This window comes from Macaca mulatta, chromosome 8, assembly GCF_049350105.2.
Source record: "Macaca mulatta isolate MMU2019108-1 chromosome 8, T2T-MMU8v2.0, whole genome shotgun sequence".
Lineage (NCBI taxonomy): Eukaryota > Metazoa > Chordata > Mammalia > Primates > Cercopithecidae > Macaca > Macaca mulatta.
The window spans coordinates 82558056-82578998 of NC_133413.1; the positions used below are offsets into that span (position 1 = coordinate 82558056).

A 20943-nucleotide genomic window follows, 5' to 3' on the forward strand; every position below is an offset into this window, starting at 1 on the left:
AACTCCTAATGATACCCTTTCTTAGCACAGCATAATTATTGATGATTAAAATGATGACTTGAAAAGTCAGAAAAAAATGTGCTACATGTTCAGCACTCTCATGTAAAAAGGCAGCGAAGTGTGAATCATTAGGGAGATTCCTGCCTTTTCTCTCTTCTAGGTGTTTGATTCCAGGTTTCTTCTTGTAAGGCCTTGTCTGCTATGTGGAAGGCTCTTTTTTTTTTTCCTTTCTCTTTATCTGGCTAATTTCTGTTTATCTTTCTGGTTTTAACCTACCGTTACTTCCTCAAGGAAGTCCTCCCTGATTTTTCAGTCAAAATTAGGTTCCTCTGTTATACACACTCTCATTGCACCGTAGACATTTCATCTATGGAGCTTAGTCATAATTACAGCAATTTCCACATTTATTTGTTTGGTGTTTATCAACACCACTATACTATGAACTCCATGAATGCACTGACCGTATCTGTTTTAGATATCACTGTGCTGCCCAGTGAATGATAGGTTTCAAAAAATAATCTTTTGAATAAATAATGTTCAAACTAAAACAAAAACAAACATCAGCATGTTGCAATACATCTACAAGACTTTGGTTTTAGTAAAAGTGTGCAGTATGAGTAAATCCCTTACATATGTATTTATTTCTTCTTAATACCTGGTAACAGTGTATGTGCTAAATATATGTTGAAGAAATAATGCTAAACAACAACGGGTTAATTTTCCTTATAGCCAATGCTTCTCAGCACCTGAGACTTGACGGTAACTGGATATTTTCATATTTTAATTACAAATTTAAATAGGCATCTATTTTCTTTTAAAATAGTGAAAGATGCTTTAAAATTGTATTTGTTGTCAGATGGAACAATGCTGAAAATATAGAAAGATACAACAGTATGTGCTTCATTAACCACTTCAAATCCCAAAGTTATTCCCATTTTACTTTTTTGGATCATAAACACTCTGTAGAGTCAAACTACCACAAGTAAGTACATTTGTCTCACCAAGAATTCCCCACATGGAAGCTGATATATTCTATAACTCATGATACCCATTTGGTAGCTAGAGACAAAAATGTGTTTCCTGAGAGAAAAAAAAACAAAGGTTATGGTTTAATGTAATGGAAGATTAGGAATCCTAAGCAATTTGCTTATCAATCAAAACATTGGAAATTTTGAAAAAAGGAGCTGTCTAGTTAACAGAGTTTTCACCTGGGGCTCATTAGTGGTTTTAAAAGTGGGTCTTTCTCTAGTTTCTAACTAATGCTCTGCTGGGAGTTAGGCCAGGTGTTCCTTACACTGATTTCCACTTAAAGCAACTTTATCTGAAAGCCCATCACCTTCACACCACACAAGTGCAACTCTGTTCACTGCTTTCAGTAAATTAGCTCAGTCTCTACTACTGTGCAAAGACCAAGGTGAGTGGCTGGTTTCAAGTAATAAGCACTGAGGACCCTAAATTATTTTGCCAGTTTGTCTTTTGTTAATGGGAATTCAAGCTGTTCAAATTCTGTTGTTGTTTTCTTTTTTCCTTTTTAAAAACTTGTCTTGCCATATTGAAGGAATTAAGTAAGAGTCTTCTTAGTCACTTTAACAAATTTGTTGAGCAGTTAAAGCAGTAGGATAATATTTTTAAATGAAAAAATTTAGTTTACAACCATTTAGAGTTTACAAACAACACCTATTTGTCTTCTACCATGTCTCAATGAGAGTAACTGTCACTCAGCATGGCGGAGGAACTTGCCCCAATTCGGTCTGGTTTCTCCTTTCAAACTTCCCCACAGTTTTCCACAGTTGGAGCAGAGTTCCATTCCTCTTGTACTATGCCTTGCTGAGAAATCCCTTGACACATTCTTTCCTTTAATTTAATGTAAGACCTGGCCTTAAAATCTTTCTGTGTTATAGACTTCCTTTTGAAATCTTGGGCAGCTCTGAAAACAGAAAATATAAAACTACACCAGACTGTACCAAAACCTATTCTGAGGGCGATTCAGCAGGTTTGATTATATGCCAAGTACCTATGAATACCCCAGTCTGAAGAGCTTTCATGAGCCATTATGAAAATAATGTAATTTTAATGGTTTAGGGAAATGGGAAACCAGGAATAAAGGATCATAAGGGGGAGACAACCTACAACTCCAGTGTAAACAGGGAGTCAGAGAAAGGTAGAATGAAAGAAGCTTAAGACAGGTAATGTCAGAATGAATATATTATAATAGTGAAAGTGAATTAGAGTATAATGAGTATATTTCAGCTGTGTCTTCTAGATTCGATCAGGAGAATTTCATTCATATGGGAGAGAAGAGAATTGTGTCCTGTGTACTTAGAAGAGGACATAGGTTTCTATCTTCTTTGAGAAGCAGAAAGATCATTTTTCACAATCACTGATTATATAAAGACTGGTATTAGACTGACCACATCCTGATGCACTGGGGAGGAAATGCACTTGGCATGTAGAGTAATCTGGGACCATAAGTATCCTCTTGCTAGAGAGGATTTGTATGTTTTCCTGTGTCTCTTTTAAAGGGCAATAAAAGTTTTTTCAGTTGGAAGTTGCCTGTAATACATTCTGGGAATAGTACCTTATCATTAAATATTGAGTAATCTATGGTAGCAAGAAGAATCAACTCCTACATTTGTTTATTTTACTTCCACTATAGTGTCCAGAGAGGAAGGTGGACAGTGTTTTCACTACATGAGACCTTTTTTGGGGTACTGATTTATATGACTGCCCTGGTGGGTGAGAAAGAACTTAGAAAGACTCTCCCTAGCTGTGTGATGTTCCCTGTTTACCATCAGAACAAGGAATGACTCCACATCCCATCCCATTTCTCCCATGATCAGGGCATCTGTGTTCTAGAGAGACCCATGGGCTTCCTCTTCCATAAAGTAGCTGGGGGCACACCTCTTACCTTGCCTTAGGCTTCTAAAATACTAAATGCACATACTGGATCTTCTTGTTCCTCTTACTCTTAGAGAAATGAGACAGTGGTTAAAAACCCACCTCTTTGCTTCCAAAGAGAGAGTGGTTGTTTGTATTCGGAATGTTAGGTCAATCTAGGAGCAACATTTGAAATCATTTGCCTGCTTGACCAATTAGGACAACATAGGATGTGGTCTATACAGTCAGTCACAAAGAACCATAATCAACAGATGATCTTGTTTAATTGTAAAGGACTTTTCTCTCACATACTTTTAAAGTATTTAAATAACCCCCCAAGAATGGATAACTATCACCCAGGTGGTTTTTTTGGATGAGTTGGATGAGGGTGGTAGAAATCACTTATATAAATGTACTTGAAAAACCATGAAATCATCTTTCCCCCATAGTCCTGTGCTGAAACCACTTCCTGGTTGTTAAGCCTTAACAAACAAGCACAAACCCTTTCAAGCCACTGAGAAGGTGTTATAGTTATGGTATGGCACCTGTAGTTAAAGATATAGGGGCCATACAATTTGGAACTAGAAATTGATTCAATAAAGCTCATAAATTTTGCTGATATTTGGGTCCAATATACAGTCCGTGATACATTAAGGAGGTAAACACTGGATTTAATTGTTCGTTTCAGAAACCAGTTGAGCTGTTTCTGCTGCTCCTATCAGCCTTTGGTAAAAACACACATACTTAATCAATCTAAAATATGGGTGATTTATGATCCTCAGCAGGTATTTATTTGAGAAGGAAATCACAGCAGGTCCTGGTTCATACTTGTATAAGGCCCTCACAAAAAATCAGCTTACTGACTACCTTTCAAAAAATTATACATGCATAACTCCAGTCCTTGTTTTGCTTTTAATGATACCAGTGTAACTGAGACCTTCTACTTACCTGGTTTGGTAACCTGTGAGTGGGACCATAGGTTCCAGTTCAGGAAGTCAAAATCTCAAATAAAAACTAGGGATATAATGAACTCCCTATTTTTGGATTTGCAGCAGACAGAGGCAAGTGCATAGTTTTGGACTATATGTTGAATCTAAATCTCCTCCTTAGAGAGGTAATATGAGTATAGGCAAAGTGAACTTTGCTCTGTGAGAGGCTGTTAATGTCCCCGGTAAACCTGTGTCCAAAATGAAAGAGAGAAAGAGAGAAAGAATGAAAAGAAGGAAGGGGGAGGGAAGGAAGGAGGAAGGAAGGAAGGAAGGAAGGAAGGAAGGAAGGAAGGAAGGAAGGAAGGAAGGAAGGAAGGAAGAAAAGGAAAGAAAGAGGGAGTGAACACAGGTCTTATCAGGGTCTTATGCGGTTTAGTGTTCCTTTGTAGTATTTCTTTTGAACAATAGCACTTAGGAATTAAATAATATTCTCTGTCCAGCATGTTTAATGTGCTTTCATTCCTGTCCTATGGCTTTTTCCATCTCCAAGTCATGAATTATTTCTGCAGCCCACTCAATTTCCACCCTCACTTTCTTACTTCTCTTATTCTGCTCTTACAGCTTTCTGTCTAAATATATTTTTCTTTCTTCATTCTCTATACCAAGAGTAAAACTGTCCTCATGATTTTCACACATGACTACATTTTTAACTATTTTATGAAATTTTTGTGGTTGACTTTTATAAAACTAGTTTTTACTTGCCATTAATTTAATATGAAAGCTATAGGACTACAGCTTATTTGGAATATTATGTTGAACTACCAAAAAATAGGAATTTCTATGAAAAACCCCAAAGAAAAAAAAGGTCCTGAAAGGTCAAATAGGAAGCTAGATTACAATGAATATATTAACAAGAGTGGTCTAATATTTTTCAAAGTAGGTTAGGAGGAGGATTCAATCTTCAGGAATCATCCCCACTAAGAAGAGACAGTCATAGCCTTTGCTGTTTTCAACCAGTTCCATACAATATCTGGGGTCTGATAATTTCAAGAAAATAGGAATCTATTTCAAGTTAGCTTTGGGATTTGTGGCACATTTTTGTAAGTCTTATATCATGTAAAAAGCTTATCAAGAGTAATGAAGATCTCTGTAATGAGATTTCTTAATTCATGCTTTTAGAATCTCTCTTTGTATTTGATATTCTTAAGCCTCACTACATTTGATATTCTTAAGTCTCTCTTATTAAATCCCCACACTTCTTATCTGTGCTGTTTAACACATTCAAATAAAGTCTTTATCTTTTATTAATTATAAAAAGTATGTTTTTTCAAAGATTTTTCTTTTAATATGCTTTCTTTCTGGTACTCTTATCATGCATATGTTCGCACTTCTACATCTATCCTTTATATCTATTACTTCTCTTTGTCTATGTTTTCTTTTTTTACTTTTTTAAAATTTTCTTCTTGGAGAATTACTGAATCAGGCTTTTTATCTCTTTAAAATTCTTCAACTGCACCCATCCTATTGTTTGTCCCATCTACCATGCTCTTTATGTCAGTGTTTGTATTTTATTTACCTAATATTTCCTCTTTTTTATTATTTCTGGTTCTTGATTTATGTTACAAATATTTCCTATGATTTCTCCTTTAAATATTCTTATCAGGATATTGGAAATTCTTGATTTTCACAATTCTGCTTCAGTGGCATATATTTAGCTTTTTGTCTTCTGAATTCATTGGGCTTCTGATGGTCCCTAGAGGTATCAGCTACTCAGTCAGAAAACACATGGGGAAGAAACTGAAGTCCATGCCACAAACTGTACCAGCTTTGGAACAGAAGGGACCAGATAACCTCAAGGAGAATGGGCCCAAATACCAAAAATTTACTCTTGGTGACCCTTGTTGCTTCTACTGTACCAGGCAACTCTCTTTGGCAGGATTCTACCTTTCCACACTTAGAAAGATCCTGCACTAGGGAAAATCAGCCTCCTGTGGTGGTATTCCAGCAGCCATGCAAGTTTGGAGGCAAAGGAGTTGGAGAACCAAATGCCCAAGGGCAGCTACTTAGCCAGTACCCACTACCTGCCTTCATTAATTGTTCTCACAGGCAGGGCTTTGAACCACCCTGGTACAGATCACCAACCCCAGTGCTTTGGGCTGTCTGTGCCATTTCTGGGGAATGAATGAGTAGTTACTGTACCAACTCAAGAAAAAAAAAATACGAGTTGAAGGACAGAGAATTAAACAATTCCATCCAGCTTATCCTTTCACTGCCACTTGGGCAGCACACAGCCCTGGGCTGCAGTTGCCCACCTCCCAGGCACATCAGCTCAACGTGGTCTCTAGTGTCAGCAGGGGAAGTTGTTTCTATTGTTTCCTGGAGTCCAGGCTTCTCTTTGGCTGCTATGGTTTCTCCAGGTTTATTTTTAGGGATGAAGCTAGCAGTGTATGTACCATCTTGACAGTAAACAGAGGCCATGAAAGGAGTTCTAGCTTGTGCCTCTGAGGAAAATCTCTTTTTGTACGCTGTTCAATGTCATTTACTCATTGAAAAGGTATTTCTACAGTAAATAGCTAGGGGAAAATGCCTCAACTTTCTTATTGAACTTTCAGAATTCAGTGGTCAGATAAATGATTGTTGATTTCCTAACCTTTAAAAATGTTAGAAAAACTTTCCATATGATGTAATGTGACATTTGGTTATGTTACATATAGCATGTGGTTAAAACTGCTAAATATCATTATAATTTTATTAATTTTCTGTGTTGAATTGTTATCACATATTTTATCTTGCCCAATTATCCAAATCCTTGGTGACTATTAATTATTGAGGAAAAGCAAGCATGGTCAAGTCAATGATATATGCGGGCACTCCTTGCTGTAGACAGGATCATAAAAATGACTGTATGAGCTGAAACCATACATATAGTCTTAATAATCAATGGGGAAATATTACAATTGTTTGTGACGTTTAAAATTTCTTGTCAAAACATTGAAATCTCTTTTACTGTTGGTTATAAATGTATAAGGAAATTTAAAAACATGGTAAAAGTTTTTCTTTAGTATGCTGTAATTTAAAGCATTAGAAATAGGACTTAAAGTGCTTTATACTTTTGCAAAAGAACTTGTGAAGAGTAGTTTGAGCAATGTTTGTCTTCTTTTCATGTATAACTTATAGTACTGAGTGAGCATTTTTTTCTAGGCTTTGGTGAATCTTGACACCCAATTCTAAGTTTGGATCAGCTTCCAACATTTTATCCTTTGCGCTTTTAACCTTGTGAAGTGTCTCTGAGTATCCATTTAAGGTAAAGATTTTTAATGGCATCAGTTCTTCTGTGAGATTTTCATCCTTTTCACCAGTACAATTTTTTGCATTTATGTTGGTAAGTTCATCTTCACCATGTTCTTCTGGCTGCAAATCTAGAGTCTCTCCATCAGTGGCAGTGTCAACATTCCATAATCAGTTATTTCTTCTAGAACTCTATTTACATTCCATACAAATTTCACTTCTAGCATCATCATTTTTTCTATTTGTGTGTGTGTGTTTCAATTTCATATTTGTTGGCCAGTTTCCTTTTCTGATTATCCATTTGTGTAAATGTCACATGGGTTTACCTCTGGGAGACAAGGCACAGATACCAACACACACTTTGCTGTCTGTGCAGGAACTGAATAACTGAGGCGCAGTGACCCATCACCAACAGACTGGAAGAAGTAGCATTAGCAGTCCATTGTTTATGACAAGCATCTGCTATTAATGTAGTGATCTGTGGGAAAAGAGCTAGCAGCAAAGTCTGTACTTTATACAATTACTCCCACTTAATATACTGTGAAATTTGTTGGAGGATTGCTGTTATTTAATGAAATAATTGTAAATGAAATTCATACACATAGAAACTATGCACAGTTAAACTACCCATCTATATTTTATAATAAGGCCAGTCATTTGGCAACTGGATGACTGTGGTGGCTGTAAAAGTATGCCCCTCACATGTCTGCTGGAGGAGGTTGATAGATGGCTTCAGGTGCTGAGATTTGAGCCTTCCACTGTGTTCCTACCAGGCCTGCACTTCCTATAGGCTACTCCTGGCCAATGCCTAACTTTTGCAGTGTCTGACTTTGGCAACTTTTGCTCAAAGACTCCCCACTAGCTGAGCTAAAACTTTTAGAAATGCATTCCAGTCTGTGGCTCTTCCTGTGCAACCCTCCTTCCTTCCCTCTCCTTTACAGGGGTTATACCTGAATCCCGATCCAAAGGCTGTCCCACCTCCTCTCTTTCTCTTCCGGATATTTCCTCTAATAAATCTGTTGCACATCTAACCTCGTTTTGGCTTCTGCTTCTCAAAGGTTTTTTAATACAAGTAATTCTGAGAGTGGTCCAAGAAAACCTGAGTAACATGGAGATTTGGAACTGGATCTGTCGTCACCTGGCAGGTGAAGAGAATACCATCATGAGTGCCATGGAAGATACAGGTAGTCCTTGGAGTTTAATTTCTCAGGTGGTGACCTGGAGAAATGTCCAGATGAAGTACAATGATTACAGCCGTGATGATTTGAGCATTTGGAAGAACACCTACAAAGTCTGCAGAGCTGGCTAGTTATTGCTAAGTTGTATAAGTGCCCCACAGAAGGATAACTGGAAAGAGGGTCATTAACAAGCAGTTACAGGGTGACAAAGAGGTCCTTCTCTCTTGTGCTGAAAGTGCAGAGGTAGTTAGGCAGTAGTAGACTGATGATCCAATAGAGTCATGGAGTGCCAGAAATGTCTGAATGCTCGGCCAAGGCATGTCTGCCAGGTTAAGGTCAGAGCACTGGTTAAGAAAACCTGAGATCCTGAAGCTTGGGTTGGGGACAAGACATCTGTTAATTTATTTTATTTGTTTGTTTATTTATTTAGAGATGGGGTTTTGCTGTGTTGCCCATGCTGAATTTGAACTCCTGGGTTCAAGTGACCCTCCTGCCTCAGTTTTCTCTGTAGCTAGAACTGGAGGTGCTTGCCATTTGCCAGGCTTAGGGACAGGAAATCTAAATGGTTGGCTCTGAGGATGTTGACTCTGCACAACCTCCTGAGCCACAGAGCTTATGATGGGGGGCCCCACCCTGGGGAGACCCACCCTCTTCTAGTACAAGCTAGCACTCCCGGTGCTGGAAGCCATTAAACAAGCTGCTCAGCAAAGGCAACAGGTGCCTCTCAGGAGCTGCCCCACTTACTCTTCTGGCTGCCAGTTGGTAACCAGCCAGTTGTTAATCTCATGGTATTGTTCCTCCAGTAGGAAATAATGATGACACAAGAAGTTGTGGGAAGACAAAGGAGGATAATTTAATTCAGTCTTGATCAAAGGAGGCACAGAGAGAATAGACTACTTAGCAAAAGTCAGGCATGTATTGGGGGTGTAAATCTTGGTGGAAGAGGGATATTCACATGGAAGAGAGGAGGAGAGGGAGGGGAATTCTATACAAAAGGCATGGCATGTGTAGGGGCACAGAGGTTTTAGAAAATATAACATTTTCAGAAGCTGAAAACAGTTCAGTATATCAGAAGCACAGGCAATATCAAGGAATATTGAGAGATGAGATACAGGTTGTGCAAGTGCCTTGTATGTTATCATATTTAGCTTTTGTGAAGAACAGTATAAGTAAGCCCAGAATGAATTTAGCTGTAGAGGGAGGGTGAATTACGTGATTATATTTATGTTTATCAAAAATTACTTAGTGTCATAAAATTATGTATGCATATATGCACCAATGTAGTTATCCTTCTTTTACTTTAGTTGGTAGCAAAAATGAAGTTGTTAGTTTTCAATAAAAATGTTACAGGAAAGGGGTCCCGATCCAGACCCCCAGGGAGGGTTCTTGGATCTCCTGCAAGAAAGAATTCAGGGCGAGTCCGTAGAGTAAAGTGAAAGCAACTTTATTAATAAAATAGAGGAACAAAAGAGTGGCTACTCCATAGACAGAGCAGCACTGAGGGCTGCTGGTTGCCCATTTTTATGATGATTTCTTGATGATATGCTAAACAAGGAGTGGATTATTTATGCCTCCTCTTTGTAGACCATATAGGGTAACTTCCTGTCATTGCCCTGGCATTTGTAAACTGTTGTGGGAGTGTAGCAGTGAGGATGACCAGAGGTCACTTTCGTGGCCATCTTGGTTTTGGTGGGTTTTAGTCGGCTTCTTTACTACAACCTGTTTTATCAGCAAGATCTTTATGGCCCTGTATCTTGCGCCAACCTCCTCTCTCATCGTGTGACTTAGAATGCTTAACTGTCTGGGAATGCAGCCCAGTACGTCTCAGCCTTATTTTACCCAGTTCCTATTCAAGATGGAGCTGCTCTGGTTCAAATGCCTCTGACAAAAACATTCATGATATAAACTTTATTTTTAAGATTAGCTGGAATTAGAGCTATAAATTGACCTGGAACTTGCCCCCTTAAAATGTCTGTGGAGATTGTATACATGGTTTAGAAAAGCCAGTCAAGTTGAGTTCGCTAGATTTTCATCTGAATCCTGTTCCTTAGGAGACCCCCTTTTTTTTTCTTCAGTAGGGAGGCCAAATTTTAGTGTGTTTTCTTTGCAGAACTCTTCCAGTCAGTATTTGAACTCTTCCAGTCAGTATTTGTTCTAATAGTTTAAAGAGAATGACTTTAGAAAGTTATTTGTGGAGGCTCAGAAGCCAAAGGGAAATAAAAAGATTTGAAAATTGTTATAAAAATTAAAGGTTATGGAGGAAGGACAGCTCTGTAATACACATTTGGGTTTTCTCAGGAACCACCTGAGGTAGTAGTTGTCCTTGGATGCATACACTTCTTCCTGGAATCTCGACTTGATGATAACCTGGGCTGACAGAAAATAATGCCTTTGACCTGACCTCTGTGTGATTTCTTTTTTTCTACAAATTGGAACCGATACATTTTAGAATACTTGTTTTGTATTTCTTAGTGAGATAGCAAATAGTTGGAAAGTTGGCTCCATTAAGTAGCTGCATAAAATATTAGGATTTATTTTAAATATTGTTACAAGGGTTATTTGATGTTTCAGACATGAAGATCCAAAGCAACACAATAAGAGAAAAAGATTTTGTCTGACAAACATGGATTTTGGTTTGTGTGGGATAGAAGGAGATGCATCAAATTCTTTCCGGAATTTTCCCTAGGATTCTCTAAGTGTGGGCTTAAATATTATTTTTGTATCTATATTTTTGTTTGTTAACAGGATATTAAAAATGGACTTGATGAGAACTGAAAATGTCATTTCCTGATTGAGCAGGATTTGACTGATCAATGGAAAACAGTTTTGTCATGGCTTCAAATGGATTCCCTGTGAATCCTTCCAGTACTTCCAATTCCAGATGCTTCATAAAAACCATCAGTATAATGAATTAGACAGAAATATGAATCCCTCATATGGTATTTTGACCCCAGCTGGTAATATGACTGTGATCCGAGGCAAGAATTTCCAGAAGTACTAAATGCAATTGGAATAGCAGCAACAGATATTAGTTTCAGCTATCATGGTATCAGATTTTCATTCTCCTTCAGCCTGGTGCTACATGAAGAATACAAGCAGTCCTGTGAGATACTTCCCGAGTCTGAAGCTTTTATGTCCGGATCCCCAGAATCTAAATCCCTACTTGCACAACAAAAAGAGAACCTGGAAAATATGTTGGGAAATGAGAGTGGGGATAACAAACCTAACATTCATTAGGAATCTGTCCAACATGGCTTACAATGTGGTGCACTGACAGTAAAGTGGCCCAGCCCCCTGGGCCCCAGAGGAAGAGTTAAAAGACACCCAGCAGCTGTTCCCTTTTCTCCAGAGGCCAGAAGAGGAAATGGGTTTACACTGGAGCAGGAGGGATTTAGCTTGGTATATGAAAGGATTTCTGCCTCAAGGTAATGCTTTCTCACGAAAAGCACAATCACATCACCTGCTTCTGTTATTTAAAAACACAGAATCTAGTGTCTTCTGATGGCAGGTTAGAGACCACTGATCCCTGGAGTTCAAAAGGCCCACCGGATGGCTCTTGTTAATATTCCAAAAGGCCTAATCATACAGATTAAACATTTAAACACTATTATTCTGGTCCTCGAATAGACTACTAAGAATATATTTCTGAAAACCCTTTTAATGGAATGATATTGGCTCAGTATTATCTCATGTTGGTCATATGCTCTTATTTTAATAAATGTTTTCTGTGACTACAAATAGATAATGTGTTGTGACTTAATTTTAATCATTTGTTTGCCGGTCAAAATTCTACAAAACTTGGGACTGATGAAAAAGAAATAAAAAATTAAAAAGAAGCTGTTGGTGTTAAAAAGGCAGTAATCTGCTTTTCTATCTGCTTTTTTAAGAAGGGGACAGCAGAATGTATTACACTAGACTTGGGGTTCAGATACATCTGGGTTAGAAGTCTAACACTTTATACACTGTCTACAAGCACTTTTTTCTAGCCTCAAAAAGCCTTTACTTTGCTTATTTTAAAATAATGATAATACTCAGCTTGCAGATTAATTGTGCCTATCATATGAGAAAATATCACATGTGATATGTGCACATGCAAGACTAGTCTTGAAGGTCTCTTGTTCTGAGGAATGTGGAAACACAGAAATAAATTTTCCAGAAAAGAAATGAACAAATACTTGAAGTCATGCAATTACAAAAGGAGAAATGTTGTCAAATGGTCTTCAAAATGATGAAGTCATACAACCATTGCCTCAAACTCACATGCTTGTCTGTTAGTTTGTCTTCACTACATAAATTTGCTTATTGCAAAAACATAAGCAATAAGAATGAAGAGCTCTCACTAGTGACAACAATTTTATTTATTTTTTTGCTGTCTGCCTTCTTGGTTATTCGTCTTTTTACTAACGGAGCTTTAACACAGTTGGTTATGTATTCAACTCATATATTATTTATAGGTTCTATGTGTTGTGATTTATTCGTTGACTTCTCAAGGCTTAACCATTCTTTAATCCATTGAAAAATAGATGTGATATAGTTCTTTGGAGCTGCTGTCTACATTTTTTGTTTGCTTTCAGCATTTTACTAACAGCTCACTCTTACAAAAGAGGTAACAGGGAACCCAAGTTCCTGCATTAGACCAAATTTTTCTTTGGATTACACCAAATCTTTTCATTGCCTTCGAGTTGGATGGGCTGTCCTGCTTCTCTTACTCATGTGTAGGTGATATTTTGCTTTGTCCATTCTGCAGGTTATCTGGGTGTTTTACAGTCAAGGCTGAATGGAAGCAGACACCCCACCTCCTACAGGAAAGGGCTAACGGCAGCTGCCTGGATATGGCAGCAATTTTGGAGGTGGACAACAATTCAGTGTAGACACGTTTGTGGCTCTTCTGTGGATGATGCCAGCCTGCTTTTCCCAGGAACATCTCACTTGGAGCTTCTCCTTCTGCTTTACTGGTAGCAATTTATTACCAAAGCCATCAGCTGTATATTTAACCTGGTTTTGAAGTTTCCAAATAAGGATAATTCAAAAGTAGACCTGGATGGTTTAGGTTAGACAGACACAAGGTTATGATGAATACCAGTCCTTGGCGAGATTGATTTATGTACTCTTTTTAAGTAATAAGAAAGCATCTCTATTTTACGTTACAAGAAAGAAATTTCTAATCCGAAAGGCTGAATGTTTCTATTTCTTAAAGCAAATCAGAAAATAATTGTGTGACTGCATATGGTGAAGAGATAAAGTTTGGATAGGATAATCTTTTCAGGCAAAATTATCTTAAAGGTTGAGATGATTCTTTTAAAAGAAAGAGTGTATAGAAATGTATAAAATACATCATGTTCCTGTATTAGACAAGAATTCCAGAGAGGCTGGAAGGTTCATCCTCAGAAGTTTATACTTAAAAGATAAACTTAAGCTGTGTGTTTCCCCTAGGGGCTGGCTCAGCCATTAGAAGACCAACCATGTCCGCAAAGGCCAACACTGTCAGCCTGTCCAAAGTTCGTCTTCCTAGTGGAACTTGCCTCAAAATGCAATTAGTAGGACGTTTGTAAAAATCTTTCAGTGTATGGTTACAGAGAATGTCAGGTTGACTGTGCTTAGGAGGAGGCAAGGCCTTCTGCTATTCATTTCTGAAAAGTGCAAAGATCATTTGTTTGGATCGCAATGTATTCAACATTTAAATGCAGTTACTTGTAAAGTCCTAACTGCCCTTCCCATGGCCATTCATAGAGATGCTTCCCAAGCTATTACACAGCCAGTGGCATGAACTCCATCCTGTGTTCCTCCCTCATGATTTGGAGAGCCTCTGTCACAGCGTTTTGCTTTCTCTTTTTTCTCACTTCAGATGTGGATTAAAGTCTGCACTCACAGCTTTCTCCGATAGTTTAAGGATATTTGATCCTTCAGTATTTATCCATTATTGGCTCTGTTTACCCAAGGGAAAATTAAGTGCAGGGTCTTAGAACAGTGAGCGCTTTAATACGCGGATGCATATGCTGATCTCTGACAGATGTTGGTCTTTGGGAACAACAGAAAGGGGAGGTACGTCATTCACTTGGGAAGCTGCTTGTGCAAACTGACTGATCCTGCAGGTGCCCGGGCAGCATGGCCATGAGCCACAAGCAATGCTGAGAAAAATGTCTCGTGCAAAGGAAACTCCTGAAATATTACGATCTTTCACACACACACCCAGCCAGCTGGCAGGGGATTCCGAGCAGTGCCTCCTAGGAAAAACAGTAGTTCTAAAAGGTTTTCATTTTAATTATATATTACTGGGCTTTAAGGTTTAATTTTGTGTTTTCTATGAAAAGAGAAGTTTTATTTGTAGTTGTTACTAGGAAATCTTATTTCTAAGTCTACTCAGTTATGATCATTTTCTCAGGCTAAAATGCATATTAGGCAAGGTGGCTTTTGTGCATGTCGGGGTGTGTGTGTGTGTGTGTTTGTGTGTGGTCTCATATATTTAAGGTAGAAGAAATCCCTTCAGGTAGATTTCAGTAAAGATTTTTTGGTTGTTTTTGAGACAGGGTCTTGCTCTGTTGCCCAGGCTGGAGTGCAGTGATGCAATCACAGCTCAGTGCAGCCTCGACCTCCTGGACTCAAGCAATCCTCCCACCTCACCCTCCAAAGTAGCTGAGGCTACAGGTATGCACCACCATGCAAGACTAATTTTTAATTTTTTTTGTAGAGTCAAAGTCTCACTCTGTTGCCCAGGCTGGTCTCAAACTCCTGGGCTTAAGTGATCTTCCCACCTTGGACTCCCAAAGTGTTGGGATTACAGGCATAAGCCACCCCAGCAAAGACTCTTGTTTCTGATTTAACTTTTAAAACTAGAAAAGTTTAGTGTTCAAGGAACCCCGCAGCAATAAGGTGATATCTTTGTGCAAGTGCATATTTTCCATTTTTCCACTGCCCTGGTCATTTGTATGAGGGGAGCAAATGCAGGGCTGCCCCAAGAGCGCCTTGAGGGCAGGGGCGTGTCTTAGTCACCTGGGCATTCCCTGTGCCTCCTGTGGTGCCTGCCACATGATGGGTGGGTTCTTATGTGCTCAGCAAGGTCAAGCTCCTGACAGAGACAGGTGTCCCAAGCTCCCTACGCAATTTCCATTGTGCGTGATATTCCAAAAAGGGAAGAAACCCTACCAGAGTCGTCGTGACTCTGAGACTTTCAGAACTTTAGGAAAACTTTATTTCATTGTGCATACAAACCCCTTATTTTTTCAACCATCAGTTGATATTATGACATCATTGGTCTAAATTACCAAGAATATTTTGTCTGATGTAGGCACTCTGTAGTAGGACTCTGGATAGATGCCATTACCCTGAGACCTCCACATTCATGAAGAGCTGCAGGCCTGGAGCCAGTCTGATGGGGCTCAAATCCAGACTCTGTGGCTTCCTGGGTAACTCTGATGGCTCAGCCTCTGGCTACATCAGTTGGTGTGAGGATTAAACGAACCAATCCATGTAAGTGCTCAGATCGGAGCCGTGCACACACTACATATCCAATACATATTATCATATTTGATTACTGAATTCTCTGATAACCTCTTTTCCAGGGAATGAGGTGAAATCTAGAGGGAATTCTTGAACTTTTCCTTCCCTGCAGTGACTCAGAATGTGGTACTATCGGGGTTTTCTGAGACCTCAGTTCTGCTCCTCCCTTCACCCTGCAGCCTGGCTCTGACTCTCCACCCCGGTTCTGCTTTATGCTATGGCTGCCTCTCCCCTGTCCCTTGTCTTGGCTCTAGGTCTGGATGGTCCTGGACTCTAACCCACATTCAGCTCAGACTCACCCTGGTGCCAATCGCCCGCACTATCCTGTGTGTTGTAACTTTAAGTGGCTGAAGGTCTCTTTCTAACATTTTAACTCAAGGGATTTGAATCACGTTTCCTGTCTCTTAGGGAAGACAGGGATTCACTTTTCAAGAGCATGGATCAAGTAGCCAGCCACTCGGTGGAAAGCACTGCTCTCCGTGCCTGGGACACAGTGGTGAACAAAACAAAATCTCTGTGCTCATGGAGATCTCATGCTAGTGAGGGAGTCAGACAGGAAGCAAATGGATATTTGATTGAATGCCAAGTTTCTGGTGCAAATTTTCTCAAGGGTTGCAAAGTAGTCATCGTAATAATTTCCACCTAGGGAATATTTACCCCTATGGGGCAAATCTGTCCATTTCTGCCCATCTGAGCAAGTAAAACACAGGACTGCCATAGTTATTGCGGAGCTCCACGAAGCAAGCAAGAGTCATTATTGGTTTATTCTCTTCCTTCCAGGAAAATATTTGCCGTGCCTGCAGTGTCCAAGGATCAGTTGGGGCCAATGTCAAGCCAGTATTATAGGATACTTCTCAGACTGACAGCCCAATGTCACTGGAAACCACTGGGCCACAGGAAAGGCAGGTAAGAATCATGGTTATAGATTCAGGTTTGGTGTCAAGACAACTGCTTTAACTTTTAGGTTCACTATCACTTAGCAGTAGAATAACCATGAGCAAATTACTTAGCCTCTCTGTCTTAGTCTTCTAGGGTTGCTGTAACAGAATACCACAGACTGGGTGGCTTCAACAACAAACATTTATTTCTTTGAAGGCTGGGAAGTCTGAGATCAGGGTGCCGGTATGGCCTGGTTTTGGTGAGGACTATCTTGCTGGTTTGAAGATGGCAGTCTTCTTATGTCCTCACATGGGAGAGAAAGTGAGCTCTAGCCTTTCTCTTCTTATAAGAACACTAATCTCATTATGGTGACTCCATCCTTATGATGTCATCTAAGCCTAATTACCTTCTGAAGGCCCCCACCTTCGAATACCATCACATTGGCGTTTAAGGCTTCTACAGATGAATTTTAGGGTGGGTGACACAAACAGACAGCCCATAACACCCTCTAAAGCTCAATTTTCTCATCTTTATAATGGGGACATGTAAGTATTTAGGTCGTAGAGTTTCATGAAGTTTAAATGAGATTATGCACCCCAGATTTGACATAGTACAAAATAAACTGTACCTGATGTTTAAAGTCAAGCTCATTTTGGCCCCAGGAAGTCAATAAGCCTATTTAGAGCATTCAAGAAGCAGAGCTACTGTTTGTCTTCTCTGGGCTGCCACAGGTGTGGTGGAGGTTTCCCAGAAGGCAGCAATATTTTGTTAAATAGAGCAGCCTCTTGGATACCTGGTGAAACCAAATCCCTTAGACATCACCTGTGAACATGACGAGCAAGGCCAGTCCTTAGGGAGATGGCACCCTTAGGAAGCAGGCAGGGGTTAAGTGGCGCAGTTCAGGGCAGGTCTTCAGTGATGTGGGTGAGCAAGTGTGGAAGGGAAATCAGATTACACAGAAGCTGGAAGACAGGAAAAATGATACTGTAGTTTATTTTCTGAACTGGCTAAGCAGACAGATGCCCCATAATTCACCCAGGTGGCATGAGGGCCCAGGCCTGTGTTAGCAGATGTATCCCAATGCTGAGTGCCTGGCTTGGATTCATTAGCAAGAGGTAGGGGTTTAGGGGAGGGGATTTATTTTATCATTTTTTTTAATTACTTTTTGAGAAAAGGTCTTGCTTTGTCACCTGTGCTACAATGCAGTAGTGCAATCACAACTCACTATAGCCTCTACCTCCCCAGCTCTAGGGATCCCCCCACCTCAGCCCCCAAGTAGCTGGGACTAGAGATGTGCACCACCACATTTGGCTAATTTCTTTTTTCCTTTCTTTTATTGTTGTTGTTGTTTTTTTTTTTTTTTTTTTTTTTTTTTGTAGAGACGGGGTCTCCCTGTGTTGCCCAGGCTGGGGGGAGAGGCTTAATACAGGTATAACAGAATTATAAATTTATTCACATAACTCAGCTGTGCAATAAAACTCTACATATTTTTTACATATTTATTTTTCTATAAATTCTACAAATTCTACCTATTTATTTTTCTCAACTGATCTAATCTTCCTGGGCCCCACCTGCTGGATTGTGGGGTGATCAGGGACTTACGATCAAATTCCAAGCTCACTCTCTTCCACTGTGATAGTTTCTTTTGAACTAGTCTTTCGAACTCTCAGTTTCTGTCAGATAAATATTTAGCTAAGGGAGCTGTGTTAGTTTGTCTTCTAAATGTGAGAGAGGCCCTGGTGGAAAAAACATATTTTTTCTCACAGATAAGACTGAAGGAAAGATTTAATTAGGGTGTCTCTACAAATGTAGATTTTTCATGATTTCCTTGCAAGCTTCCCTTCTGCCTCACTTTTTCCTCCTCTAGAGCTCCAATCCTCCTCCCTTAGCCCAAGGGAATCCAGTGCTTGCACTCTTTGTAAAGGAGCATGTTCTGGTGCCGGAATCCTCTGTACTTAGCAGCTACTCCTCCAAGGAAGATGTGCAAAGAGGGCAGCTTAAGCAGATGCAAATTTTAGGGTGAAGCTTTAGGCCCCAAAGCTCAAAAATGAGGAAGACTCTTTTCCTGCATACTTCAAGTGTCACTGCTGGCTAGTCTCAGACATAAAATAAGCTTTGGTTATTAAACATGCTTTTTAAAATATAAATAGACAACACTATATGTCCTAAAAACTATTATCCTAGTTGTTTAAAATGCATATTTATATACAGTGATATGGTTTGGATCTGTGTCCCCACCTCAATCTCATGGTCAATTGTAATCCCCAGTGTTGGAAGTAGGGCCTGGTAGGAGGTGATTCGATCATGGGGAGCATTTCTCATGGTTTAACACCATCCCCCTTGATGCTGTCCTCTCGATGGTGAGTTCTCGTGAGATCTGGTTGTTGAAAAGTGTGTGGCACCTCCCGCCAGGCTGTCTTGGTCCTGCTCCTGCCATGGAAGAAGCCTGCTCCCACCATGCCTTCCGCCACTAGTAAAAGCCCCCTGAGGCCTCCCCAGAAGCAGATGCTATCATGCTTCCTGTAGAGCTGCAGAACTGTGAGCCAAATAAACCTCTTTTCTTTATAAATTACCCAATCTCAGATATTTCTTTATAGCAATGTGGGAATGGATGAATACATACAGTGACCAAGTTCTGCCTTCCTATATTAAGTTGATTATAGCTGCAAAGTAGCTACATATACTAAGCTAAATGCGGTTTCAAATATTGAGTCCTTCTTAATATTTAGGTGTAAATAATTTGACTTCTGTGAAAGTTTTAAAATACATATATAACAAATATTTCATACCTAACTGTGAAGTCAACAAAAATATCACCCATTATACAGGGTAAATAGACTGAGATACACAGGTTAAATAGATAGCCTAAGATGTTACATTGTCCAAGTCAAAATTAAACTACTACTTAATTTTTTAAAAAAGGACTATTATGCTGAGACAGTTAAACACAGAAGAAAGCTTGCTTATTTAAGCAGTGTTACCCAAGATTAGTGGCAGAGCACATAGAAAAAGAAGAGATAGGGCCCAGGTTTGAGAAAATTAAGGAAAATTGATGGATTACTTAGCTGATTAGTTTTAAGAAGTGTTTTTTGTTCAGCAGAGGTGGTCTGACCTCAGTGCACTTAGGGCACTGTTTACATGCTTCAGAGGGTTAAGGAGAAGAGTTAATCCCGAAGGTGTTCTGTTGGAGAGACCAGATAAGTCTACCTGAGCCCCAGCAGGGTATATATACTCTACTACCATCAAGCCTTCACCTGAAAATGTCTCCATTTAACATGGCAGTGCTGTCAATTAAGAGCCAATTTGACTTAACAAATTCAAAGAACCTACTAGTAAGTTTATACTCATGTACAAGTTCCAATGTACTATTTGTAACTCCTCCCCGGTCTGTTCCATGCAAGAAAGGCTCTTAAAGTCCTTCCCTTTTCATTGTACTACTTTGCTTCTACTACTAATACATATGAATGCCAAAGCAGCTGCCTCTCTAGAATTCCTCTTCCATTATAGAATCTTAGAAGTTGTGACTTTCATTTGTGCCAGGGATCTATCTTTATCTGTGGTTAATGCAAAAACCTGAGTCCTATACTTAAATACAACATTAGAGCTGAACAATAAGGATGTCAAATATTATAATCTAATTTCAGAACTATGATGCTACAGAAATAGTTAATTATAGAAATACTTAGAACATACTAGAAATAAATAGGATATTCTTGAAATACACATCAAAAGTCATATTACTCTTTCTTTTAGACCTATAGATGGGGTCGCACACCATTCTTCAAAGACTGGAGTCTCTCCATGAAATGACTTGATCCTATTAAGTGCATTCTGCTATGTGGTTGCCTCACCAACTCCCTTCTTGCCTGGACTATTACAGTAACCTGTGGATTGGTCTCCTTGCCTTGAGACGATGACATTTCTGGCACTTAAACCCATCAGCATCAAGTTGTTCTTTTGAAAACATAAATATGGCCATGTTACATGTTTTTAAACCTTTCAATGGAATACCTTTAACTACAGGATAATGTTTAGATTTTTTTTTTAATATACTTTATGTTCTAGGGTACATGTGCACAACGTGCAGGTTTGTTACATATGTATACATGTGCCATGTTGGTGTGCTGCATCCATTAACTTGTCATCTACATTAGGTATATCTCCTAATGCTTTCCCTCCCTGCTCCCCCCACCCCAAAACAGGCCCCGGTGTGTGATGTTCCCCTTCCTGTGTCCAAGTGTTCTCATTGTTCAGTTCCCACCTATGAGTGAGAACATGCGATGTTTGGTTTTCTG

At 39.3% G+C, this 20943-nt stretch overlaps 1 long non-coding RNA gene across 1 annotated transcript in view; it reads left to right on the forward strand.

The window, feature by feature from the left end:
* LOC100430406 (uncharacterized) overlaps positions 1 to 20943 on the forward strand; it is a 218007-nt gene that overhangs the window by 104692 nt on the left and 92372 nt on the right. The window contains exon 3 of the long non-coding RNA XR_003732403.2: positions 16550 to 16675. This is a non-coding gene — a long non-coding RNA (uncharacterized LOC100430406). The remainder of the gene's footprint in view (positions 1 to 16549; positions 16676 to 20943) is intronic.